This window comes from Tachysurus vachellii, chromosome 11 (genome assembly GCF_030014155.1).
Source record: "Tachysurus vachellii isolate PV-2020 chromosome 11, HZAU_Pvac_v1, whole genome shotgun sequence".
NCBI lineage: Eukaryota > Metazoa > Chordata > Actinopteri > Siluriformes > Bagridae > Tachysurus > Tachysurus vachellii.
In genome coordinates, this window is record NC_083470.1 from 12,581,981 (window position 1) to 12,590,749 (window position 8,769).

Consider the following 8,769-nt stretch of genomic DNA (forward strand, 5'->3'; position numbering starts at 1 on the left):
TACACCCTGGACGGAGTGCCAACCCATCGCAGGGCACACACACACTCATTCACTCACGCAATCACACACTAGGGACAATTTTCCAGAGATGCCAATCAACCTACCATGCATGTCTTTGGACCGGGGGAGGAAACCGGAGTACCCGGAGGAAACCCCCGAGGCACGGGGAGAACATGCAAACTCCACACACACAAGGCGGAGGTGGGAATCGAACCCCCAACCCTGGAGGTGTGAGGCGAACATGCTAACCACTAAGCCACCGTGCCCCCACCTCCATCCTGTGTGTGTGTGTGTGTGTGAATTGTGCATGTCCCTTTGGATACTCCAGTTTTCTCCCTCAATCCAAGAGCTCACAGTGTGTGAGTGTGTGTTGTCATGCCTTGTGATGGAGTGACACTGCGTCCATAGTGTCCCCTTCCTTGTGCCATATGTGTCCCCTGGGATAGTCTCCAGGTTCCCTGTGACACAATCTTCTCGTGTGTGTGTGTTTGTGTTTGTGTTCATGCTTGAAACACTGTCGTATATTGTTTTAATAACTGTTAATGTAACATGGCTGGTAATAAGGGAAACCATTCAGATATTCATTGAGATCTTTTTCTAACCTTGGTTTGGCAGTCTGACTGTCTTAAGGATACGGAGACAGTTTCCATAAACATAGTGGTAAAAACAGGCAGACTGACTAACAATGTCAAAACACTCACAATCTAAGTATGATTTTGTCACAGTTCTGTTTTTTGCTTAGTTAGTTGCAATGCTTAAACAGACATATGCCTAACCAGTTCAGATACTGGCACGATGTCTGCGATGTTCCTGAGCTTCCACATACTGTACACATGATAGCAGACCATTTTTTAATGATCTAGTCAAAAGACATTAATCACAGCAATGCAGGAGCAAAGATATATCAGTTAAATGAAGATCCAGTGATGGGATTTGTATTTAAATGCCAAGAGTGACTTTTACCTCAGCATCATCCACAGCAGTCTGATCACCTGATCATCAAAATGAGAATTCATTTTCTAATTACTTTATTTCATTTGGCAGTCATGTTTTTTTTCCCCAGAAGTAGATCATTTTATAAATTTCGAGGCATGCACGGTGTCTTTTAAAGAGTGGAATGGAATTTCAAATTGCATTTTTTTCACATTTTCATTTTTAACAAACCATCTGGCCTCTATTGTTATAGCAATCTGTATTATCTTTATCCTGCAAACATCCCACAAATTATTGAATTATTCACTGTATAATTCTAATTATTCTGTAGCTACTATGTATTTTTTAGTAATAACAGTGTCATTAACATGTAGTTATGAGAGTCAGGAATGTGAAGCTGATGTGTCCTGGAGGTTTAAAGGGATTCAAAAAGAATAATGTCACATATCTGTGGATAAAATATATAAAACAGAATAGATTCTATCTGTACAAATATAACCAGACTTATTCATGTTCAAACCTTGATGTTTGATCTTGGATGTGAGATGCAATAAAATCATTTCAGGAGCACCTGTAGATTTTCAGAATCTATCTATAGTAGAAAATGTCAAACTTTGAAGGTTTTTCTCACACATATACAGTATGCCTGAATCTGTCACAGTGAGAGAGACAGAAATCGGTCTCATGCTGTGCTCACACATATGGCAACTTGCTGCGACAAAGCAACCGGAGATCATTAATTTGCGATGAGAGCAACATAAGCGACAGCAAGAGTTGAATGCTACATGTGGGCGTGTCCAGCGATGCAAGAAAGCTGTAAAAGTTTAACTTTATCCAAATATGGAGTGACTTGGTACATCGACTAGGAATGGAGAGTGCGCATGATCCGTTTCAGAGAGAAGAAACTGCTTCATCTTGTATGATATGATGCACACTGGTTGTCAAGTGGAATGCTAGCTGCACCACCCACTGGTAAATGTTATTACCATGGCAACCAGTATAAGAACATCTACTGGTAACTTCAAAATTCAGTGACTGGTGACTTGCAGCAATAAAATCACTGCGTGTGTGAACATAGCATCAGTGTTTTGGTGGACACCGTTGCAGCCTGAGTCATAACCAATCATTACACAGACATTTGGTCAACCTGACGTTAAAGGTCATTCCCACCCGCTGCACCAGAAAACCCCGGCTTCAAGTAACATCTAATCAAATTGATTTGAACTTGATCCGATTCAAGTGACACAACAATTCTGTAGCTATGCTGTGATGCTTCATAACAAACTCAGTATCAATAAGCTATCATTTATGTCATAACGTTGCCACCATGAATAAAATATAGACTTCCCCTAAAATAAACACAAAACTCAGGCTCACATACACATGTTATGTAGAAAAAGATGACTTGGCAGCTCTGCTTGACTAGTTCCCTCAATAGGCTTAGGGACAAATATGTGCTCTCTTGCTTATCTAAATACGAGTGTTAGTATTCATGAGGCTCAATAACACAAAGCGTATTGCACTGAAATGTAATCCACATCGGCACACTGCTTCACTGTAGTGCTGATGAGCATTAAGGCAAATAGGAACATTTACTTTGAATGTATAAACGATTTTCCATTTCAACACCCTAAGACATATTTGCAGTATTCGTCCTTCTGCTGGTAGCTAAAATGGTAACCTGGTTTTCTAAGTCTTACATATTAACTCGGCAAGTATCTAGTACAACTCTGGAACCACATTAGAATACGCTCCACAAATACACAATATGGAAATGTTACATAATGATGAATTCATATACACTCTAATCCTTAGCACACCAGGACTTAATAAAGCATACACAATAACAGCGTTATGTCATATACAAAAGTAACAACCATTAGTAATGCTAATAGTTTCTTGTTTTTAATATTAATATCCAGACTCTATACTATAAATATCAATTCAATAATCATATTGTTCATAAGTTTTCACATCAATTTGATATCTATACACAAAAATCACACACAAAAAAGTTAGGACTTACATTTATTAACATATGCCACAGTCCTAATGGTGTTTTTGAATTGATCTACTGCCTGCAAAGATCATCATCAGTGATCAAATGTGGTTGGATCATATGATCTAGATCTGAAGGCAGCTTGTTAGTGGTGTTTCGCTTTATCAATTGTCCCGAGTTTCTCAAATAATCCGAGGGATTGTCTAACAGTCATGATATTAATTAGCTGAAAGAGTTAACAAGATTTATTTTCTTAAATAAAAGCATTATTAATGGTTATTCATACAGTCCCATCTAAAATGACTACAAAGGACCTGCCAATATTTTCTTTTTTTATACACTGAAGAATTTACTGATGAACTCTCCTAGACTTACTAGCTTTTTTTTAATGATTAACCAGCATTTAAGCATTTGTACTGCACCCTTAGTTAACACCTGGAACTTAATACTATACTATAACTTACCATAATCTGATCCCCCTGTTTTGGCTCCTAAAGCAGATTTAGTTTAGTGTGTAAAAATACTGTGAGTCAAGTATGAGAAGATGAACAACTTTACAAGAGGAGCAACTGAGGGACATGTTGCCTGACCTGGACTGATTGAGATAGGTGCTCAATATCAAGGCTGAGGGTGTGTCATAAAAAAAAAGGGGGAGCTATAGAGTAAGAGCTATTCAATACCGTTTCCCTGTTTGCTTCCAGCAAATAATAATTAAATTTAGCTTGTGGTGTGGAACAATAGAATGAACTGGAGATAGAGGAGGATGGGCCAGGTCGGGCAGATGGATGAAGGCGTTTTGTATTCATGCTTTCTCATTATAATAACCATCATGTGCATTCGTTTTCTGCACTAAGGATAACGTAGTTGGTGGGTTATGTAGGTGTATTAACATGCATTAAGGCAGGGAGCTAGAGTGTAACTGCAGAGTTCAGGGCAGCTACATGAATTTTAACAATACGCTCATTACTAATTTACTGCTCCATGAGGGGAAAGTGTGCCAGAGAGCTACAGTAGAAAGGGGAAGCAAGCATGTGTTACAGATGTCCTCTCAGTCTGCCAGCATTCTTAGATTTTTTTTTTTATTCCTTTGTTTACTGTTTATTTATTCGACTTCAGTCTGACCTTGAGTATGCATTGCTTGAACTGACATTGATCCATATGTGGGCTTCATGCAGAAAAGAATTGCTTTTATTTTCAGGTTAGAGCTTGCATGTGGTGCTTTGTGAAAATCTGAAGGCACTGAATATTCTTTTAAATAAACAAAAGGGCTTGTCTGTGTATATGTATGCAGACATGTGCATTTAATGCATACCTCTCAAGATGCCATTAAAGAAGACAGTGTTCTTTCCCCAAACAGTCATTCTAAATGTTAAACCTGATGCTGGGTTGAGTTGAAAGAAATGAGAAATGACAAGAAAGAGCAGGATGCGTTCATACTACAGAAAGACAAAGAGAGAGGGGTCATTAGGGCAGTGCATGTCCTCACTGGGGACCTTTAATAAAAGATGTCACAAAGCTCCACACACCATGGTATTTGACAAGCAATTACAGAGGTAAAAGCAACAGTCCCTGCAGCAGAGTGGACCTACTAGATGGAAGAGAGGGATGTCAGTTACTGAAGGATAAGAGAGGAGCACCGATGTGTGCTGGACCAACAAAAGATAAGAGATTGCTTTCACCAAAATGAGGGTAGGGTTATAGATTAAGTCCCTCCGGCTGGAGTGAAAAGAAAATGTCAACCTCTTTTTCCAATTAGCCAAAGTCAAAGACTTTAAAACTACAAAAAAACTCATATTGCCTCATATTCCTGATTCTTTTTCATGAAATGACCAACTGAGTTTTTCTACTGCAATATCCTCTTTTAACATGCTGGATGTAGAACATACCTTCTGTTCATGACAGTCATCTTGTGGAATCAAAATTGGATATGCTCACGATACAAACAAAACTTAGGGTTTTTAGCTTTGTGGCTTGTTTTGTTTTCCATATTTTAAACCCTACTAAGGCTTTCTACAATTATTTATTTGATTGATACAGAGATACACGTCGCTGTGTAGAATTCATTAGATAAGGTAAATTGCCAGCTATAAGAAAATGCAACCCATGTAGAGACCAATTTCAGTAATAAGACAACTGGATGGTGGAGGGTGAAGAAACTGCTCCATTTAAGAAGGCAGAATTGAAATTTGCATTTGATTCACGTATTATGTGAAAGAAACAATAAACTCAACACAAAGCTGGCCTATATGATTTCAAACTCTAATACGTTTCTGTAATATTCAAATATCCTCCTGACTATTATTTTTTAGTCAGTCATTTGTGGTCTAGAATTGCTTATTTTAATTTTAAAGGTTTAGCAACTTCTTTCTCTGACAGTTTCCACAGGCAGAACATATTACTCCCGCTATACCCTGACACAAGTCCTCCAAAATGATTTATGACTCAGGAAGAGGTCAGCTAAGCTGGAAGAAGATCTTTAAGAGGTTGCACACTTGTACAACAGAGATATCACTGTTCACAGTCTGTTCCCAGCATGTGGAAGACTTGAACACGGGATGTGTACATCAGGGTAACAGTACATGTGTCAGTGAAACACAGCCCAATGGCAGACTGCACAATATAGAAATACAGACACGTAAATAGCTCAAAGATCATGTGTGTAGCCTTTGGGGGATGGGGAACATCAGAAGAGAATCAACAAGGAAAAGAGTGAATGTCCATGGAGAAGAAGGAGAGAGAGAGAGATGGGGGAGGAGAAGAGGACAGGGGAGGGAGGGAGGAAGGGAGGGAGGGAGGTGGTGAAATAAAGTCTAATTGTTGTACGGTGGCTCAAGAGACAGGTTAAGGTTTTTTTTCACTCCTGCATAGATAAAATTGTTCTCATGGGGTAAATGTATATGTTAAATCGTAAAAAAATTTATAATAATAATAATAATAATAATAATAATAATAATAATAATAATAATAATATAAAAGCTTCTGTAAACTAAAAGCTTATTACTTAGTTTAGAACATACTTCAGAAAACATCAGTACTGTTTGATCTTCAGAGCTACTACCATTTATAACCTTTTTTTTTTTTAATACTTTCAACAATATCACATTGTGTATATAATAGATGCATTTTCACTCCATCAGACAGACCAGGGCTTTGAACCGTGTCCTCTCTCCAAGGGCATCACTGTCTAATTACCAAATAATTTACCAGACCGGTGCATCTGTATGCACTAAACATGCCTTACCTCACCAACACACCACTCTCAATCATGATTAATATTTTACACAATCTGTCAATGAGTAGTGGCCATTAGTGCTGATCTAAGCCTCTCACAGGCTCTGAGCACAGAAATGGAATAGAACTGTTGGAAACCTAGGCCTAATTCATCACATCCTGTGTCTGTTTCATGTGGGTCACCATGGGGGAGGGTCTCAATTCTGGTCCCAAGATGGATAAATAGCCAGAGTTGAGATTAAGGATGTAGCCTGGACAATAGTTCAGTAAGGTAGTTTTTACACTCTGTGACACTACAGTGACACCATGCAATAAGGTAGTGCCACTGCACTCTCTCCACTAAAGACCTCCTGAGGGCTGACACGGCAAAACACGTCTCCTTGTTAAAATCTCAGACATTTTTCATTATTACTGCACACAGGCCTATGTGGACACGTGATTATTCCAGTGTGGTTGCCTACAGAAATCACCACCGTTTACCATTTAACTGGCCAATATATTCGGAAATATTTGGAATATATTATTATATGGTGGTTCCCTAAAATAAGAAAATGTCCAGCATAAGAGAGACAGAAGCCCTGTTATAACACACAGACTAAATGCAGACCAATCTTGCAATGTCATTTGAACAATTACCATGGAAACAAGTGTCACGGTTCCCACATTGGTATGCCAGGTTTCACTGGTTCACATTATCCCAAGCAGAAATACATTGAGATGCAGCTTGCCACGACTAAAAATATCAGTGCCAAGGTACCTCAATAAGCCATACAGACCTGCCAACGACTGGGGAAGATGTCCTGAGCTCAGGAGAAAACCATAAATCTGTGGTCTGCTTACCACTGCATAGGAAACAGATACGTATGTTGTTCATACATTCACATTTTGTTCCAGCCCTGGGCATTATGCATAATGAACCTGAAGGGAAAAGCCGAAAGAAGAAGAAGAAGAAGAACCTGAACTCATAAAATCTTAAATATGCTCTACAGATTTTAAATGACTCAATTGCACCCCTTATACAAACTCTTCACAATGAAAACGGTACCAAAGCATTCAGACTCTCATAAACAGACTGTGTAAACAGTTTCTTCCCCCAAGCCATCCGACTCCTTGATTCCCAGAGACTAGATTGACACCAACACACACATACACACACACACACTTTCTGCTCTGTGTAAACTACTATACTACTATATTGTAGTGTAGTGTACTGTTTTTTCTGTCTTCTGTCTTGCACTGTTTTTACAAATTTGCAGACGTGCACTTTAGGTGGAACTGTGTTAATGTACATAGTCCTTAGTTCTGTGTTGTTTTATGTAGCACCATGGGCCTGGAGGAATTTCATTTCAATTCATTGTTTCATTTCAATATGTACTGCACCAGCTCTATATGGTTGAAATGATAACAAAAACTTATTGGCTTGACTTGAAATTTTCATACAGTCCATAGTTAAATGTACTTTTTTTTTAAATCGACCTTGCTGCAAGTGGAATGTTTTAGACATATCAGTTATGTCATGAACCTCAAGTTAATACAGGGAACATACTATGGATAGAGTAATAACTGGATAACATTTATTTCTGGCAGTTCATCATGTCTCATGTATTAGCACTGTCGCTACTCAATCCGTACAGCAACACGATCAGTTCCGCACATGTGCTAAATGACGTCTGTAGTTTGGCTAATTTAACCAGTGCTTTATGGCTGCAGTAGTCCAGAGCTGCAGCCAGGGGATAACATTAAAATGCTGCCAAAGATGTAATCACTGTATTAGCTATTGTTACCTTGTTATTGTTGTAAGCCCAATTGACTGGTCACTAAATGGATTTTAAATTAACTCTGCATAGGACAAAGAAAAAAGTAAAAACTAAAATGCCTAATGGGAACTGGCCTAATGGGTTTCATTACCTAAAGAATTTAATGAGCCGGTTCTCACCAGAAAGTGTTTGGGGACACCAATCGTGTTACTGTGTTTTAATAGGGACTCTGAATCTACAGTATAAGGAATCTATAAAGTATCATAATATAAACCTTGGTTGCAGAATGTCAACATAAAACAAGGGTGCAGAATGTCATGTTAATTTTACTTGTGAACATAATATAATAATCCACCAATAATACTATAGAAAATGTTTGGAGTTTTACATTGTAATGGAATCTATCTAGTTTATGATTTATGGGTTTAAGGTTCAAGAATTAAAAAAGAGAATAATAGATAAAAAAGAATTAAAAATATGAACTCTAAATGGAAAAGTTAAAAACCTTTAAAGCATGCATTTAAGGAGAAGTATATCAGTAGGACACCAGTAATAAGCCCACATTTAATGTCTGCTCTCCAAACATATTATTATTGTTATTATTATTATTATTATTATTATTATTATTATTATTATTATAATTATTATTATCCTACACAGGGTTACTGAGGAGCCTGTTGTCTATTGTAGGGGACATCGGACACTAGGCAGGATACTATGTGGTCAGGCTGCCAGTCCATCACAGGGCACAATCATACACACATATTCACACACTACATTTGTACACATGACATTTACACATACACAACAATTTAGAGATGCCAATCAGCCTACATGCAAGCTCCATGT